The sequence below is a fragment of the Dendrobates tinctorius genome, unplaced genomic scaffold (genome assembly GCF_039654945.1).
Source record: "Dendrobates tinctorius isolate UK_male_01 unplaced genomic scaffold, ASM3965494v1 ptg000293l, whole genome shotgun sequence".
Lineage (NCBI taxonomy): Eukaryota > Metazoa > Chordata > Amphibia > Anura > Dendrobatidae > Dendrobates > Dendrobates tinctorius.
In genome coordinates, this window is record NW_027361960.1 from 25235703 (window position 1) to 25255487 (window position 19785).

The 19785-nt window shown below is 46.4% G+C and overlaps 1 protein-coding gene and 1 non-coding gene across 4 annotated transcripts in view; both read left to right on the plus strand.

The window, feature by feature from the left end:
• The first annotated feature begins 3949 nt into the window (after window positions 1-3949).
• On the plus strand, window positions 3950-4020 carry TRNAG-GCC (transfer RNA glycine (anticodon GCC)). The gene has a single exon. It is a non-coding gene; the product is annotated as a tRNA-Gly (tRNA).
• Window positions 4021-4261: 241 nt separating this feature from the next.
• KATNA1 (katanin catalytic subunit A1) overlaps window positions 4262-19785 on the plus strand; it is a 70698-nt gene continuing 55174 nt past the window's right edge. The window contains exon 1 of one of the 3 annotated variants that reach the window (XM_073560197.1): window positions 4262-4465. The gene's annotated coding sequence lies outside the window, so the exon portion shown is untranslated. The remainder of the gene's footprint in view (window positions 4466-19785) is intronic. The other 2 variants (XM_073560194.1, XM_073560196.1) reach the window with 2 other exon arrangements.

Below are 19785 nucleotides of genomic sequence, written 5' to 3' on the forward strand. Positions count from 1 at the left end.
CGGATGAGAGGATGAGTACTTTCTTGTCCTACTCAGAGTCTCTGGTAGGGTGAGCTAGACTTCAGAGCTGCATATGGTGGAACTAGCGGTGGACATGGCGGTCTGAGAGAGGGTTGGTGATGGTGGTGTTGCTGATGGCCTTGATTCAGTCTTTTGTAGCAATAACATTGTGATTCCATGACTGCTTTGCCCCTGCGAAGACACCTCGAATTTTGCTGCTGGTGGTGTGCTAACCGGTGGGCTTACAGTTGGGGAAGCGATGTAGCGTTGCTGACTACCTTCATTCAGAGCAGGTGCACATGTGGTACGTGAAGTTTGGTTGTCCGTCCACGCTTGCAAGTGCATGGTGGTTAAATGTCTAAGTATGCAACTGGTCTTTGCGCACTTCTTACAGAAAACTTTTATCTTATCATTAGGATTTTGTTCAAAAAAGTGCCACACTGCACTCTTCCTACTATGGAAGACATTTTGAGACCTTGCACGCTGTGACCATCTGCCCAAGCTGTCCTGCAACTCTTTTGGTTTTTGTAACACGTTTTTGGACTGCTACGGTCATGCCAGATAACAGCTGTTGCGATATCATTGCCTGCTGCGGATACTCCTCCTCCTCTTCTGAGCTATTGGCAGCGGCACCCTCTTCCCCCAATGGATGTCAATCAGGGTCAACAACTGGGTCATCCATCACCTCCTCTTCAATTTCATGTGCACCTTCCTCTGTGTCACCGTGTAAGGTGGTATAGTATGCGGGAATGGGCACCTGAGTTTCATCAGGGTCTGATTCTGCCTCAGTACACTGCGAGGACAATGTAGTGCTCTGAGTGAATGTACCAGCAGAAAAATTTAGCAGTGGCTGTGCATCAGTGCACTCCATGTCAGATTCATCTTGGACTGGGGAAATCACAATTTGACTTGCTAACCCAGGCATTGTATGTGAAAAGAGCTCCATGGAGTAATCGGTAGTGTGGCCTGCCACATCCTTCACTTTTGGTAGAGGTGAAGGACACAAGGAAAGGTGTTGTTCCTGAACAGGAGCCTCCACTTACGACTCAGTACTTTTATTTTTTGAAACTTCAGAAGAGGAGGCGTGAGAGCTGGAGGCTGTGTCAGCAATGTAAGCCAAAACTTGTTTCTGAGATTCCGGCTTTAAAAGTGGTTTACCTACTCCCAGAAAAGAGCCTTCGAGGCTTTGTGGAGCCAGACGATGACGCAGGCTCAACACCTCCTGCCTTAGGTGTTATTGTGCTTTTGCCACTACCAACAGATGCAACACAACTACCACCACCATCGGGACCAGCTGGCAACCCCCGCCCACTTCCATGGCGTCTTCCACCATACTTCCTCATTTTTGTGAAAATGTACCCAAAATGCCACCAGCTATATGGTACTGTAAAACAAGGTAGAAGGTGTATCTACTATTGGTGAGAATTTGAATCTCACTATAGATTTGAGGACGCAGAATTATTGTCTCAGGCCCAGTAGAGATTATACCTCAATGTAACAGGCTGAAATTGGATGGTGTATGACAAGGTGGAGGGTGTCTATAGGATTGGTGAGATTTTGAATCTCACTATAGATTTGAGGGCGCAGAACTATTGTCTCAGGCCCAGTAGAGATTACACCTCAATGTATCAGGCTGAAATTGGATGGTGTATGACAAGGTGGAGGGTGTCTATAGGATTGGTGAGATTTTGAATCTCACTATAGATTTGAGGACGCAGAACTATTGTCTCAGGCCCAGGAGAGATTATACCTCAATGTAACAGGCTGAAATTGGATGGTGTATGACAAGGTGGAGGATGTCTATAGGATTGGTGAGAATTTGAATCTCACTCTAGATTTGGGGACACTGAACTATTGTCTCAGGCACAGGATAGATTACACCTCAATGTAACAGGCTGAAATTGGATGGTGTATGACAAGGTGGAGGGTGTCTATAGGATTGGTGAGAATTTGAATCTCACTATAGATTTGAGGACGCTGAACTATTGTCTCAGGCCTAAGAGAGATTACACCTCAATGTAACAGGCTGACATTGGATGGTGTATACAAGGTGGAGGGTGTCTATAGGATTGGTGAGAATTTGGATCTCACTAGAGATTTGAGGACGCTGACAATGAAGCTCTCAGTCCAAGTACAGACGCAGGCAGCCTAATAAGCAGGACTGCTGCACACACAAAAGGGTGGAAAAATGAACGCTTGGTAACTGTGCAGAAAAGAGGAAGAAAAGTATTTTTGCTTTTAAAAAAGCAGTTTGCACAGCAGTGTGCAAACAGCAATGCAGCTATCAGGGAGCCTTATAAGGCAGCCTAATAACCAACAGAGCTGATGCACAAAAATAGAGCCTCCCTTGTCACTGCACACAAAGTGTTGCGTTGTACAGTGGAAATCGCTAACAGCAGAAGTAGTTTTTTGGTTCTTCTTCCCTGCCTAATGCTCTCCCTTATTCTGAATCAGCAGCAGCAACCTCTCCCTATGCTAAGATCAGCAGAAGTAAGATGGCGGTCGGCGTTCACGCCCTTTTATAGCCCCTGTGACTCCACACAAAGCCAGTCAATCACTTGCATGCCCTTCTCAAAGATGGTGGTGACCGATGCCTATGTCATCGCGTTGCCCACAGTGTGCGTCCTCCATCATTGGCTGAAAAAGGGCGCTGGACGCATCATTTGAAACGCGACTTTGGCGCTCTGGTCGCCGACCTCGTGGCCGACCTCACGCTATGAAGTCGTTTCATGAAACCCGACTTCAGCGAAAGTCACCGACTTTTGAATATGACCGACCCGTTTCGCTCAACTCTAGGTGCTACGCCAGATGACCTGGCCTCCACAGTCACCAGACCTGAACCCAATCGAGATGGTTTGGGGTGAGCTGGACTGCAGAGTGAAGGCAAAAGGGCCAACAAGTGCTAAGCATCTCTGGGAACTCCTTCAAGCCTGTTGGAAGACCAGTTCCAGTGACTACCTCTTGAAGCTCATCAAAAGAATGCCAAGAGTGTGCAAAGCAGTAATCAAAGCAAAAGGTGGCTACTTTGATGAACCTAGAATATAAGACATATTTTCAGTTGTTTCACACTTTTTTGTTAATTATATAATTCCACATGTGTTAATTCATAGTTTTGATGCCTTCAGAGTGAATCTACAATTTTCATAGTCATGAAAATAAAGAAAACTCTTTGAATGAGAAGGTGTGTCCAAACTTTTGGTCTGTACTGTATATATCATAAAAAAATGCACAGCACTAAAATACCGAGTGCAACGTTTCATACGCATGTACCAAACCTTGTAATTAGAGTCCAAAAAACATGAAGCAGCGCTCCATATAGCAGTAAAGTCGCGCTCTTCATTGGCCCATGTGGCGACGTTTTGGTGAGTGCAGGCTTGAAAAAGATCTGCACTCAGGACCGAAACGTCGCCACATGGGCCAATGAAGAGCGCGATTTTTCTGCTATATGGAGCGCTGCTTCATGTTTTTTGGACTCTCTCTCTCTATATTCCATGTGTATATATGTAATGTTTCGCGAGCTGTCAGTGTGATTTTACAGTAGCCGGACATGAATTGCCGTCTTTTCAAAGGACACTGGTGGGTAAAAATCGGACATCACTTGTATGGTGCGAGTGCTGTGCCATTTTTCCGTTTTCTCGCACCCATTGACTTGCATTGGCGAGTCTTGTCCGAGATACGCAGCAATATACAGCATGCTGCAAACTTTTCTCAGTCCGATTTCAGCTGAGAAAAAAATCGCAGATGAGAAGCCAGTGCCACCAATTGAATAACGTTGGTCCGAGTGCAGTCTGATTATTTTATTGGATTGCACTCGTCTGTATTCTCTGTGAGTATGAGCCCTTACTTTCCTTATAGAATACAGCAGAAAACAATCACATTATATCTGAAACCACGTTGTCAGCTATGTTTCATCCTCCAATAGTCTCTGTGAGCACCTATATAACAGCGAGCATTGGTGGTTCAGTGGTAGAATTCTCGCCTGCCACGCGGGAGGCCCGGGTTCGATTCCCGGCCAATGCAGTGTTACAATTTTACTTTAATTTCCGTGTTTCTTTGCAGCAGTTGTATACTTTACGTTTTCTTATTCCTAGCGATTATTATTAGTGACTGGACGTGCGGTGCCGGCACGGTATAATACAACAGTAGCCGTCTGTCTCTATGGACAGCAAAGTAACAGGAGGCTGACGGCTGCAGACAGGGTCGAGCCTAGACTGTATGGGCTCCTACCAGGTCCTAACTGCAGCCCATACAGTCTAGCCGGCTCACTACTGAAGATGCCAGCCTGTATGGGCTCCTAACAGGGCGGACTGGCTCGGGGAGGGCGGAAGTGACGCAGCGCTCCGTTTGAATGTGTGAGGAGGAGATATGGAGATGAGGAGGCGGCGGGGAAAAGTGTAGTCCGGCAAGTTTCACAGGCATTTTCCGGTCCCGGCAGCCGGGGTGAGAGGAAGCGGAGCTTATTCAGGTGATATATATTTATACTGTGGGGGGAATGTCGCGCACGACTGCCCCCTCCCCCTGTGCTGCCGACTGCCCCCTCCCACTGTGCTGCCGACTGCCTCCTCCCCCTGTGCTGGCGACTGCCTCCTCCCCGTGTGCTGGCGACTGCCCCCTCCCCGTGTGCTGGCGACTGCCCCCTCCCTGTGTGCTGGCGACTGCCTCCTCCCCGTGTGCTGCCGACTGCCCCCTCACCCTGTGCTGCCGACTGCCCCCTCCCCGTGTGCTGGCGACTGCCCCCTCCCCGTGTGCTGGCGACTGCCTCCTCCCCGTGTGCTGGCGACTGCCCCCTCCCCGTGTGCTGGCGACTGCCCCCTCCCCGTGTGCTGGCGACTGCCCCCTCCCCGTGTGCTGGCGACTGCCCCCTCCCCGTGTGCTGGCGACTGCCTCCTCCCCGTGTGCTGGCGACTGCCTCCTCCCCTTGTGCTGGCGACTGCCCCCTCCCCGTGTGCTGGCGACTGCCCCCTCCCCGTGTGCTGGCGACTGCCTCCTCCCCGTGTGCTGGCGACTGCCCCCTCCCCGTGTGCTGGCGACTGCCCCCTCCCCGTGTGCTGGCGGGGGAGGGGGTATTGTGTATATATATCTGTATGGTGCCCGTTCATAGGTGGAGGCATTGTGTATATATATCTGTATGGTGCACGCTCACAGGTGGGGGCATTATGTGTATATATATCTGTATGGTGCCCGCTCACAGGTGGGGGCATTGTGTATACATATCTGTATGGTGCCCGCTCATAAGCGGGGGCATTGTATGTATCTGTGGTGCCCGCTCACAGGTGGGGGCATTGTATGTATCTGTTTGGTGCCCACTCACAAGCGGGGGCATTGTATGTATCTGTATGGTGCCCGTTCACAGGTGGCGAGGTGGTATTGTTTGTGTATATATGTCTGTATGGTGCCCGCTCACAGTTGGGGGCATTGTGTGTGTGTATATATATCTGTATGGTGCCCGCTCACAGTTGGGGGCATTGTGTGTGTGTATATATATCTGTATGGTGCCCGCTCACAGGTGGCGAGGTGGTATTGTTTGTGTATATATGTCTGTATGGTGCCCGCTCACAGTTGGGGGCATTGTGTGTGTATATATATATCTGTATGGTGCCCGCTCACAGTTGGGGGCATTGTGTGTGTGTATATATATCTGTATGGTGCCCGCTCACAGGTGGCGAGGTGGTATTGTTTGTGTATATATGTCTGTATGGTGCCCGCTCACAGTTGGGGGCATTGTGTGTGTATATATGTCTGTATGGTGCCTGCTCACAGTTGGGGGCATTGTGTGTGTATATATATCTGTATGGTGCCCGCTCACAGTTGGGGGCATTGTGTGTGTGTATATATATCTGTATGGTGCCCGCTCACAGGTGGCGAGGTGGTATTGTTTGTGTATATATGTCTGTATGGTGCCCGCTCACAGTTGGGGGCATTGTGTGTGTATATATATATCTGTATGGTGCCCGCTCACAGTTGGGGGCATTGTGTGTGTGTATATATATCTGTATGGTGCCCGCTCACAGGTGGCGAGGTGGTATTGTTTGTGTATATATGTCTGTATGGTGCCCGCTCACAGTTGGGGGCATTGTGTGTGTATATATGTCTGTATGGTGCCTGCTCACAGTTGGGGGCATTGTGTGTGTATATATATCTGTATGGTGCCCGCTCACAGTTGGGGGCATTGTGTGTGTGTATATATATCTGTATGGTGCCCACTCACAGGTGGCGAGGTGGTATTGTTTGTGTATATATGTCTGTATGGTGCCCGCTCACAGTTGGGGGCATTGTGTGTGTATATATATCTGTATGGTGCCCGCTCACAGTTGGGGGCATTGTGTGTGTATATATATCTGTATGGTGCCCGCTCACAGGTGGCGAGGTGGTATTGTTGGTGTATATATGTCTGTATGGTGCCCGCTCACAGTTGGGGGCATTGTGTGTGTATATATGTCTGTATGGTGCCCGCTCACAGTTGGGGGCATTGTGTGTGTATATATGTCTGTATGGTGCCCGCTCACAGTTGGGGGCATTGTGTGTGTATATATATCTGTATGGTGCCCGCTCACAGTTGGGGGCATTGTGTGTGTATATATATCTGTATGGTGCCCGCTCACAGGTGGCGAGGTGGTATTGTTTGTGTATATATGTCTGTATGGTGCCCGCTCACAGTTGGGGGCATTGTGTGTGTATATATGTCTGTATGGTGCCTTCTCACAGTTGGGGGCATTGTGTGTGTATATATATCTGTATGGTGCCTGCTCACAGTTGGGGGCATTGTGTGTGTATATATATCTGTATGGTGCCCGCTCACAGGTGGAGGCTTTGTGTATATGTATCTGTATGGTGCCCGCTCACAGATGGGGGCATTGTGTATATCTGTATGGTGCCCACTCACAGGCGGGGGGCATTGTGTATGTATATCTGTATGGTGCCCGCTCACAGGTGGTGGCATAGCATAAGCAATCATTCTGCCTCCCCTGACATGACAGCTGAGCAGGCTGCTATAAGGATGGATGACCTTTACATCTGGTCATATAGCGATATTCCACTTCATACGCTCAGTGAAATGAATGGCGTGTACACAGACCACATCCATAACTCCTTAGGCCTCTTTCACACATCAGGTTTTCGCCTTCAGGCGCGATCCGGCGCTTTTGACAGAAACCGGATCCGGCGAAATGCAATGCCGGATCCGGTTTCCCCCCCATTGACTTGCATTTGCGCCGGATCGCGCCGGATGGCCATGCGTTTCATCCGGTTTTCGCCGGATCCGGCAATGTGTCCGGATCCGGCGTCTGGAAAAAACGTCTACTGTAACGTTTTTTGTCTCCGGCGAAAAAGCCGGACACGCCGGATCCGGCGCGTCCGGCTTTTTCACAAAATGGAAGCCTATGAGCGCCGCAATGCGCCTGATCCTGCGAAAGCCGGATCCGGTGGCCGGATCCGGTTTTTTTGGTCTGAGCATGCTCAGTAGCCACAAGGGTCAATTTTAAAAACCGGATCCGGCGTAATCCGTCGAAAAACGGATAGAAAAACGGATGAACCGGATGAGACGGATCCGGTTTTGTCTGTCAAGAAAAAGACGGATCCGGCAGAAAACCGGATCCGTCACATCCGGTTTTACAAAACATTTGCCGGATCCGGCGTTCCGGCACGACGCCGGATCGCGCCTGACGCCGAAAACCTGATGTGTGAAAGTAGCCTTAGTTTTTGTTTTTTCTTCATTTGGATGAAGGACGTCTTCCAACATGCCTTTATTCTGTCGGAGCCAGATTTTGAACCAATAGCAGGAGTTTTTTGTTTATTTTAATCCTTGGGGTATGTGCACACGCTGCGGATTCTGCTGCGATCTCGCTACATGTGACACTTACATCCGACCGCCCCCCCCCCCCCCCGCTGGATATCGCTGATCGCGCGAGAACGTCCTGGGCCGTTTTCTTCTCGCTGTTGTCCCACTGGCGCCGACGAGCGACGCATTGACGCAGGCGAAAGTCGTCGTCATCATCGCTGTGTGTGACAGGTAAGTAACGACCGCCGAGCATCGCTGCGTCGCTGGCGAGATCTGCCTGTTTGGCAGCTCACTAGCGACCATTTAGCGATGCACCAGCGTTCCTGACCGGGTTGTATCGTTGTCGGGATCGCTGGTGCATCGCTAAACGTAACGGGACCTTAAGAGCGCACATGTGCGATCACTACTTTGACTTTTGCCCAATCACTGGATCCAGCCAGCTTCATTACCCCCTACTTTTCTGCCATGCTGCAGGGGGATAGCCGCCTCTGCTTGCAGCAAGGGAGAGTGCAGTGTTAGGCTGGTTTCAGACTAGCTCATTTTACATGCAGCGCACGGCGCCGCTAAGCCCTGCCCGCCCCGTCCGGTCATTTCCTCCTACTATCGCACACGGCTGCATGCGATCTTCGCACCCTATCTTTAGCATAGGGTGCACAGACCGTGCGCTAGTAGGATTTTTGCGTGCGCTGCACACTTTTGAAGGTGCGCCGAGCACCCCAAAATGCAACATGGTGCGTTCGGCGCACACCGGCGCACCTTCAAAAGTACGCAGCTCACGCAAAAATCCTGCTAGCGCACAGCCAGCGCATGGTCTGCGCACCCTATGCTAAAGATAGGGTGCGCAGATCGCATGCAGCCGTGTGCGATAGTAGGAGGAAATGACCGAACGGGGCGGGGCTTAGCAGTGCCGTGCGCTGCATGTAAAATGCGCTAGTCTGAAACCAGCCTTAAGACCATCGTGTGACCATGCTACTTGTCCGAACTGTCAGTCTTCAGGAGCACACCCCCTCCCCACTGTAGCAGGAAGGCAGGAGAGCACTATGTTCCTGAAGATAGAATAATCATAAATCCCTGTAACCCCTGTCACTCCAGCCCAGCCTTTCCTCTGCTACTTTGGTCTTCTGCTGACATGCACATAGGAAGCCTAAGGCTATACACGCTGCGGATTCACCTGCGGGTTTTTCCGCGCGGATCCGCAGGTAAAACCGCAGGTAAAGTGACCTGTGGTTTGCCTGCGGTTTTGCCCTGCAGTTTCACACCTCTACTATGTTAAAGGTGTGAAACCGCTGCGGAATCCGCCCAAACGACATGCTGCGGTTTGTAAACAGCAGCAAAACCGCGCAAAAAAACGCATCGTGAGCACAGCGGTTTTGAAATGCCATAGGATAACATGGTACTATAAACCGATGCGGAAACGCAACAGAATCTGCAACGTGTGCACATAGCCTAAGGTTTGAAGTGGAAAATTCCTTTAAGCTTCTGTGGCTAAAGGGCTTTGGCACTTATTACTTATCTGTTTTTGTAGTAAGCACCCTGTCACTTAAATTGCCCTTAGTTGCTCTCCTTGTTCAAGGGGCTAGTGAAAGGTATGTATCAAGCCCACAGGATAGGGGATAACTGAGTACTTGGATTTATACTGATCCCAGGTACCTCCTCGCCATTCATTTTCTTTGGGATTGCCTGAGATAAAGCCAAGTAATGTTGTTTCTCTTGCATGTGGCCCTATGGGTGATGTCTGGCACATATGCCTATAGATTTCCCCGGAGTATGAACCTACTGGTAAGCCCGATTTGTGAATTTAACAGAGCATTAGAGGGGAACCTAAACAACACTGACATGTCTCAAGTTTCTAAGCTGCTAATCCAAGTTCACTAGCTAAGTAGTCTACAAAGGCTACAGAGATCAGTTTTCCACAGGAGTTCTGACATGTCGGTAATGCCTAACAATACTGTCAATTTAATCACATTTTTGTACATTATGTAAGATAGTGGAGTAAAGTACAAATATTTATACAGTGCCTTGCTAAAGTATCCGGCCCCCTGGAACTTTTCAACCTTTTCCCACATATGCTTCAAACATAAAGATACCAAATGTAAATTTTTGGTGAAGAATCAACAACAAGTGGGACACAATTGTGAAGTTGAACGAAATTTATTGGTTATTTTAAATTTTTGTGGAAATTCAAAAACTGAATAGTGGGGCGTGCAATATTATTCGGTCCCTTTACTTATACGGAGACTTGATTACACACAGGCGAATTATATTTATCATCATTAGTCATTTACGACAACATTAGATCATTCAGAGATCCACAATGAACTTCTGGAGTGCGTTTGCTGCACTGAAAGTAAAGGGGACGAATAATATTGCACGCCCCACGTTTCAGTTTTTGAATTTCCACAAAAATTTAAAATAACCAATACATTTCGTTCAACTTCACAATTGTGTTCCACCTGTTGTTGATTCTTCACCAAAAATTTACATTTGGTATCTTTATGTTTGAAGCATGATATGTGGGAAAAGGCTGAAAAGTTCCTGGGGGCTGAATACTTTCGCAAGGCACTGTATATCTATATAAGTATACCAAACAATATGGCCTAATAACTTCCTATATGCGATATATTCAATAAAAAAAGGGGAAGTCTATACCATTAGTAAAAAAGACATTTTATTAAAGCAAACATTTTATTAATACATCATAAAATTAGTACTCATAGTAATGGTCCAAAACAGAGATGTATAGATGCAAAAAGGTAGCTGCCAACAGCAGGATCACTCAAAGACAAAACTGTGGGACAGAGGTATAATGATTGAGTGCATCAGATATGTATTCTCGTCCACTGATAGGTTACAAAAAACTCTTTATCTTGTCTTGGACAACTGTGCACATAAATAAGGTAAATAGATGGTAAATAATCATCCCAAAGAATGTAAATGTCAATAGAATGCCAAACATAAGGCTATCTGAAAAAGCTGCTGTGCAAAATGTAGATATCCTCCTAATAAAAGTCAAAAAATGCACAAAAACAAAATTCACATGGCTAAGAAATAATAGTCAAGTTATGAAGAGAAAAATATTTTTCAAAGTGCATAAAAACTTTTAAATTTCTTAATATTGACAATTATACTTCCATGCAAAAAAATTAAAGTGGTCAAAAATATTACCATGTGGCAACAGATATCCAAAGCCCTAAATAAGGTTTTACAAGGGCAATTTAATCTTCAAATAATTTTTAAAGTAATTCAAAAAGTGTTGCCATGTGACAACAATGTGTTTAAAGCCATAGGTAAAATGACTAAAGTTCACAAGTGTGTAGACAGAAAGTGTCAGATGTGCAAATAAGGACCTATTAGGCTGTGTGCACACGCTGCGGATTTTGCTGCGGTTCCGCAGCGGTTTTGGCCGCTGCGGACCCGCAGCAGTTTCTGCTGCGGTGTACAGTACCATGATTCCCTATGGGAATCAAAAACCGCAGTGCAGACGGTGCGGAATTTTCCGCGCGGATTATCTGCGGTTTTCAATCAGCAGAAAGAATTGACATGTCAATTCTTTCTGCGGATTCTCCTGTGGTTTGCCATCTCCTCTATTGAGGAGATGAAAACCCGCAGGGCAAAACCGCAGAGCAATCCGCAGGTAAAACCGCAGGTCTTTTGACCTGCGGTTTCACCTGCGGATTTTACAAAATCCGCGCGGATGAATCCGCACATAATCCGCAGCGTGTGCACACAGCCTAAAAGTCACAAAGAGAAAACATGAGTCAAAGTAAACATAGCAGCTGATTAAAGAATACCTAACCTGCTGGTGGCAGAGGCTCCCCGACGCGCGTTTCACGTGAGCTTCAATAGGGGGTATGTAGAGCTACATGTGTATATTAAGGGTGTTGTCCGGTCACCACATTGATGATCTATTCACGGTGTGTGTGTCTACCCATTATCTGTTATTTACTCCTGCAGCTGCTGGATGTAAAACATTTGCATGGAGATGAAAAGTACAACTCCATTCATTATGCGTTGGCCGCTGCAACTTACTGCACAGTGGCTCTTAAAGAGAACCTGTCAGCAGGATTTAGCCATATAAACTAAAGGCATGTCCATAATGGCATTGTGATGCTGGTTAATCTGATACCTGATGTGAAGGGATCTGCTCTATCGTTGTGGAATACTCCTCTTGTGAAGTTTTTATAAAATAACGTCTTGTGGGCAGGGTCTTCTGGTTCTTCGCCCCCCCACCAGCCTCCTCTGCTTCTTGCACAGGTCATGATTATGCAGTGACCTGCCCCCTTTTTAAAATTCCGCGCCACTGCCATTATCGTCTGGGCGACACGTTTGCAGTGTGAGTTAGTGTCTTGTGTGCTGGACTTCCATAAAATGGAGACGGCGCATGCACAGATGAAGATTTCGGCTATGAAATTATCTGAAACCACGGAACTGGTCATGTGCTGCCTCTGTGCTATTTCATTGAAGTCCTACACACAGGATGCCAACTCACACTGCACACGCCACCCACACAATGATGTCAGCAGCAGAGGAGACTGGCGGGGGGCAAAGAACCAGAAGAAGACCATGCCCTCACGTCTCTCCCTGAAGCACAGTAGACACACTGCTACTGGAGGAAATAACAGATAATTGGTGGGACTTACCAGTGTCGGACCCCTACCAATTTGTCTTTGATGAGCTGTGCTACTGACAGGTCATCAGTATGTTGTGCCTGCACTTTGCCTTTAAGTTTTCTTCTATGTTCCAAAACTATAACATGCCCTGTTGATGCTTCATCTGCACAATGCCAATGTAGAAGGTGCGAGTGATTAAGTTCTGTTATTACCTAAGGTCGAGATCCACGTTTGTCTCAGTCATGTTCGGAAGTTCCACCCAGGTGCATCACACACTGATGGTATAATAGGCCTTTACCCAAGGGCAAGTTCTCTTTGTAAATCAGGCCTGGAAAGGGCCTCCAGATGGCGAGAGGCTATTTATACGGTCTCTCCACTTTGACTAGTAGATTTTCAGTTAAAGGACACCCCTTTTCTATGTTAGTGTGTGTAAATGAGTTTTGCAAACTAGACAACCTCCTTCAGGTTCATTCAAGCACTTTATATAGGACTTATCCTCCAGGTTTTGCTTTGCTTTATTAAACACCCTTTCATTAGATTCTTGCATGCTGAAATGATGACAAGTTTGGTGTTGGTGTGTAAATAAGGAATATAACTTTGAAGGTAATTCTTTTCATCAAACCATTTATTTGCTTTGTGGGAAGCTTTATGAGAAAAGTGCAGTAGAGGCGGAGCAGCGTGTTTCCCATAAACATCCTGTGTGGATGCCTCCCTGATCCTGTTCCTGCATGTTCAGCGGAGCGTTACTGAATGCAGTGCCACTGCCATAACCACAATAAGTGCATATTCTGAGCATATCGTCATCTACTTTATATAGACAAACACAATCTACGACAGGTGTTGTTTAATAGCTTCCAAATGAAGCATGCGGTGACAAATCTTACTGTGTCCCATAGAGAATGACGGCTACGTTATATGCTGCATGCCGACATAATATATTTTCCTCACAGCGTGATCTTTATACTTCTGGTATACGGTGGATATAAAAAAGTCTACATACCATGCTAGAATGCCAGGTTTTTGTCCTGTGAAAAAATTCATACCAAGAAGAATCCAGATTTTTTTCCAATTTTAATGTCAACACATAATCTATATCTATACAATTCAGTTGGGAAGTAAACTGTAATATTCTCGTTGGAAAAATAAAGAACTAAACTAATATGATTGCATAAACATTCACACCAAAACTAATACTTGGTTTAAAGTAGTCTTTGCATTTCTGACAGCTTCTGGACTTTTTGGGTACGAGTCTTTCCGTAAGGCACCTCTAGATGTGGCAGACTTTGCCCATTCTGTCTTACGTTAGTTCTCCAAATCTGTCAGATGGTTTCTTATTGTCTTGGCCATTTCAAAACTTTGATCTTCTTTCGAAGCCAATCTTTTGTTTATTTGGGGGTATGTTGTTGTCTTGCTGAAAGATTAAATTAATCTTCATCTTTTCAGCAGCAGTCTGAAGGATTTGAAGCAAAATTGATTGATATTTAGAACTGTTCATGATTCCTTCCACCTTGTCCAAAGCCCCTGTTCCAGCTGCTGAAAAACTTCCCCAGAGGTTAAAAGGGTTTTCCCATGAACAAAAGTTAATTTTAATCAATAGCTCTTTCAATATTCTGCACTATAGGAACAAAAGAGCGCAAATAGGGTCTTATCCGATGATAAAGTTATAAAGGTATATAGAATCTACTCACCTGCTGTAGGAGAGTTAAAACATATATCTTTAGTGATCAGCTGCTGCACGTCCAAGGGTCAAACAAGCGACCGCCGACACATCAGATCCTATGGAGCTTTTTTTGGACTTCGTGCGTTGCTTAACATATTGCACAATTACCGATGTATTAAAAGATCAATGTTTTTATTCCCAACGCGTTTCGAAGCATGAACTACTTCTTCCTCAGGGTATGAAGTCCAAAAAAAGCTCCATAGGATCTAATCAATAGATCTTGGAATAATAATAACTTCTACAATTGGATGTGTTTTAAACAACATGTCCCTATGCTGATATATACACTGAGTGTATGTGTGTATCAAGTCACACCCACTCCACATAGCTTACCCACTGGCTGGTGGAGGACGGGGTTTGAGAGGAAGAGAGCAGGACACTGATGGAGAGCGGGGCTGCGGAAGGAGAGAGTGTGGTGGTGGGTGGAGAGCAGGGCTGTTAGGGGATAGAGCGGGACGGCGAGTGGAGAGCGGGACGGCGAGTGGAGAGCGGGACGGCGAGTGGAGAGCGGGACGGCGAGTGGAGAGCGGGGCTGCGGAGGGAGAGAGCAGGATGGCCAGTGGAGACAGGGACTTAGGAGGGAGAGAGCGGGACGGCGAGTGGAGAGAGGGGCTGTGGAGGGAGAGAGCGGGGATGCGGAGGGAGAGCGCGGGATGGCCAGTGGAGACAGGGACTGTGGAGGGAGAAAGGACGGAGAGCAGGGCTGCGGAGGGAGCGCGATGGCCAGTGGAGAGCGGGGCTGTAGTAGGAGAATGTGGGGCTGCAGAAGGAGAGAGCGTGATGGTGGATGGAGAGCTGGGCTGCAGAGGGAGACAGTGGGGCTGCGGAGCGAAAGCAGTGCTGCTGTGGGAGAGCGGGACGGCCAGTGGAGACGAGAGCTGCGGAGGGACAAAGCGGGATGGTGAGCGGGACTGCTGAGGGAGAATGTGGGACGGCCAGTGGAGAGTGAAACTGCGGAGGGAGAGCGTGGGGCGGCCAGTGGAGACATGGGCTGCGGAGGGAGCAGGACTGTAGTGGGAGAATGTGGGACGGCGATTGGAGAGTGGGGCTGCGGAAGGGAAGGAGAGAGCGTGACGGTGGAAGGAGACAGCGGGGCTGCTGAGGGAGAGTGGGGTGGCCAGTGGAGACAGGGGCTGCGGAGGGAGAGAGCGGGACTGCTGAAGGAGAATGCGGGACGGCGGGTGGAGAGCTGGGCTTCGTAGGGTGAGAGCGGGACGTTGAGTGGAGAGTGGGCCTGCGGATGGAGAGAGCGGGGTGACAGTTAGTTACTATGCCCTGGCAACGCCGGACTCTTCAGCTAGTAATATATAATTATAAATGTGCTCCAGCTGTGTCTGACCATGCAGAGGGACACTGATCCTGGGCAGTGGCGGAAACAAGAGTATACAGACATTACAGCATAGGATCACTGCTGATTCTTTTTATGAGGTAAAAAATTTCCCTTCCTGTTTTTAACCCCTTCCTGACATCCGATGTACTATCCCGTCCATGGGACCCGGGCCCCTATGCCCATGGACGGGATAGTACGTCTACCGCGATCAGCGGCGCCCACGTGGTGAGCGCCGCTGATCGCGGCCGGGTGTCAGCTGATTATCACAGCTGACACCCGGAACAATGTGTCAGGGGCGGTCACGGACCGCCCCCAACACGTTAACCCCTTGCACACCGCGATCAAACACGATCGCGGTGTACCGGGAGTTAAAGGGAAGCATCGGCAGGGAGGGGGCTCCCTCCTTGCTTCCCTGAGCCCCCCACGGCAGCGCAATGTGCAGCGCTGCTGCGGGGGACTCCTTTCCTCCAGGCCCCCGAATCCAAGATGGCGACGGGGGCCTGCAGGAAGCTGGCTTCCTCAGTGCCTGCAAAGCGCAGGCAAGAGGAAGTCTTCTTCAATGCCTGTGACAGATTGCTGATCTGTCACAGTGATCTGTGATGTGACAGATCAGCGATCTGTCACAGGACAGTGATGTCCCACCTGGGACTATGTAATAAAGTAAAAAAAAAATTAAAAAAAGTGTAAAAATAATTTTAAAAAAATCGCCAAATAAATTAGTAAAAAAAAAAAATATTCCCCAATAAATTCATTTTTTGAAAATAAAAAAAACCAAAACAATAAAAGTACACATATTAGGTATCGCCGCGTCCGTAACAACCCGCCCTATAAAACTGTCCCATTAGTTAACCCCTTTAGCGAACCCCTTAAAAAATAAAAATAAAAAACGAAGCAAAAAATAATGATTTATTATCATACCGCCAAACAAAAAGTGTAATAACGCGCGATCAAAAAGACGCATATAAATATCCATGGAACCGCTGAAAACGTCATCTTGTCCCGCAAAAAACGAGCCGCCACACAGTATCATCAGCGAAAAAATAAAAAAGTTATAGCTCGCAGAATAAAGCGATGCAAAAATAATTATTTTTTATATAAAATAGTTTTCATTGCATAAAACCGACAAAACATAAAAAAAACAACCTAAATGAGGTATCGCTGTAACCGTACTGACCCGAAGAATAAAACCGCTTTATCAATTTTACCGCATACGGAACGGTGTAAACGCACGCCCCCCAAAAGAAATTCATGAAACACTGGTTTTTGTTCATTCTGCGTCCCAAAAATCGGAATAAAAAGCGATCAAAAAATGTCACGTGCCCGAAAATGGTACCAATAAAAACGTCAACTCGTCCCGCAAAAAATAAGACCTCACATGACTCGGTGGGTCAAAATACGGAAAAATTATAGCTCTCAATATGTGGTGATGCAAAAACTATTTTTACAATAAAAAGCGTCTTTTAGCGTGTGACAGCCGCCAAACATAAAAACCGCCATAAATAGTAAATCAAACCCCCCCCGTTATCACCCCCTTAGTTAGGGAAAAATAATAAAATTAAAAAAATGTATTTATTTCCATTTTTCCATTAGGGTTAGGGCTAGGGTTAGGGCTGAGATTAGGGTTAGGGGTGTGTTGGGGTTCGGGTTGGAGTTAGAATTGGGGGTTTCCACTGTTTGGGCACATCAGGGGCTCTCCAAATGCAACATTGCGTCTGATCTCAATTCCAGCCAATTCTGAGTTGAAAAAGTCATATGGTGCTCCTTCCCTTCCAAGCTCTGCCATGTGCCCAAACAGTGTTTTACCCCCACATGTAGGGTATCAGCCTACTCAGGACAAATTGCAAAACAATTTTTGGGGTCCAATTTCTCCTGTTACCCTTAGGAAAATAAAAAATTGGGGGCAAAAATATCATTTTTGTGGAAAAAAATGATTTTTTTATTTTCACGTCCGAGCGTTATAAACTTCTGTGAAGCACTTGGGGGTTCAAAGTGCTCACCACACATCTAGATAAGTTCCTTAGGGGTTCTCGTTTCCAAAATGGGGTCATTTGTGAGTGTTTCCACTGTTTAGGTACATTAGGGGCTCTCCAAAGGCAACATGACACCCGCAGACCATTCCATCAATGTCTGCATTCCAAAACGTCACTACTTCCCTTCCGATCCCCGACGTGTGCCCATACAGTAGTTTTCTCCCACATATGGGGTATCAGCATACTCAGGACAAATTGGACAACAACTTTTGGGGTCCAATTTCTCCTGTTACCCTTGGGAAAATAAAAAAAATGGTGACTAAAAGATCATGTTTGTGGAAAAAATACGAATTTTTTATTTTCACGCCCGGGCGTTATAAACTTCTGTGAAGCCCTTGGGGGTTCAAAGTTATCACCACACATCTAGATAAGTTCCTTAGGGGGTCTAGTTTCCAAAATGGTGTTATTTGTGGGGGTTTCCACTGTTTTGGTACATCAGGGGTTTTCCAATCGCGACATGATGTCCGATCTCAATTCCAGCCAAAAACGTCAAATGGCACTGCTTCCCTTCCGAGCTCTGCCATGCGCCCAAATAGTGGTTTACCCCCACATGTGGGGTATCAGCATACTCAGGACAAATTGCACAATAACTTTTAGGGTCCTGTTACCCTTGGGAAAATAAAAATTGGGGTAAAAAGATCATTTTTGTGGAAAAAATATGATTTTTTAATTGTACCGCTGTACGTTATAAACTTCTGTAAAGCCCTTGGGGGTTCAAAGTTCTCACCACATATCTAGATAAGTTCCTTGGGGGGTCTAGTTTCCAAAATGGGGTCACTTGTAGGGGGTTTCCACTGTTTAGGTACATCAGGGACTCTCCAAACGTGACATGGCGTCCGATCTGAATTCCAGCCAATTTTGCATTGAAAAAGTCAAACGGCGCTCCTTCCATTCTGAGCTCTGCCATGCGCCGAAACAGTCGTTCCCCCCCCACAAATCAGGTATCAGCGTACTCGGGACAAATTGCACAATAACTTTTGCAGTCCAATTTCTCCTGTTACCCTTGGTAAAATAAAAAAAATTGAACCTGAAGTATTTTTTTTGTGAAAAAAAGTTAGATGTTCATTTTTTTTTAAATATTCAAAAAAATTCCTGTGACGCACCTAAAGGGTTAATAAACTTCTTGAATGTGGTTTTGAGCACCTTAAGGGGTACAGTTTTTAGAATGGTGTCACTTTTGGGTATTTTCTATCATATAGACCCCTCAAAGTGGCTTCAAATGTGATGTGGTCCTAAAAATACAATGGTGTTGTAAAAATTAGAAATCGCTGGTCAACTTTTAACCCTTATAACTTCCTAACAAAAAAAAAATTTTGGTTCCAAAATTGTGCTGATGTAAAGTAAACATGTGGGAAATGTTAGTTATCAAGTTTTTTGTGTGCCGTATCTCTGTGATTTAAGGGCATAAAAATTCAAAGTTGGAAAATTGCGAAATTTTCAAAATTTTTGCCAAATTTCCGTTTTTTTCACAAATAAACGCAAGTTATTTGAATGAAATTTTACCACTAACATGAAGTACAATATGTCACGAGAAAACAATGTCAGAATCACCGGGATCCATAGAAGCGTTCCAGAGTTATGACCTCATAAAGGTCAGAATTGTAAAAATTGGCCGGTCATGAACGTGCAAACCACCCTTGGGGGTAAAGGGGTTAAACAATGGTTTTCTGCAAAGAAAGAATCAGTTGCGATCCTGTACTATCCTGTCTGTATACTCTTTTGCTTCCTCACCTGCACAGTAGATATAAGATTATCTCAGCACAGGAACATTTTATTTAAACACATCCAATTGTGGAAATGATTATTATTCCAAGATCTATTGATTAAAAAGAACTTTTGTTAGTGGGAAAACGCCTCTAATGCTGCCTCTACTGTGCTTCTTTTGGTCGTTCGCAGTGTTGGTTTTGTGCCAAACCTACCTTTTGGAATTCTGGCCAAAGGAATCAGCCTTGGTATCATCAGATCATTTTTTCTCACATACTTTTGGCAAAGATGGACTTGGATGTTTTTCTTTGTAAGAAAATAGCTTGTGTCTTGACACCCTACCCCATAGGCTAGATATTTGAAGAATATGGTAGATTGTTGTCACATTCAGTACTTACCAGTAATCCCTGCAGATACTTTTAAACCCTTTCCGACATCTGGTGTATATTTATGCTGATGTTGGACTCCCTCCCTTTGATGTGGGCTCCGGCGATGAGCCCACATCTTTCTTTTGAACAGCTGACAAGTGCCTGGAACAGCCGCAGGTGGAATCGCGATCCACCCGCAGCTATTAACCACTTAAATACCGCTGTCAAAGTCTGACCGGCATTTAA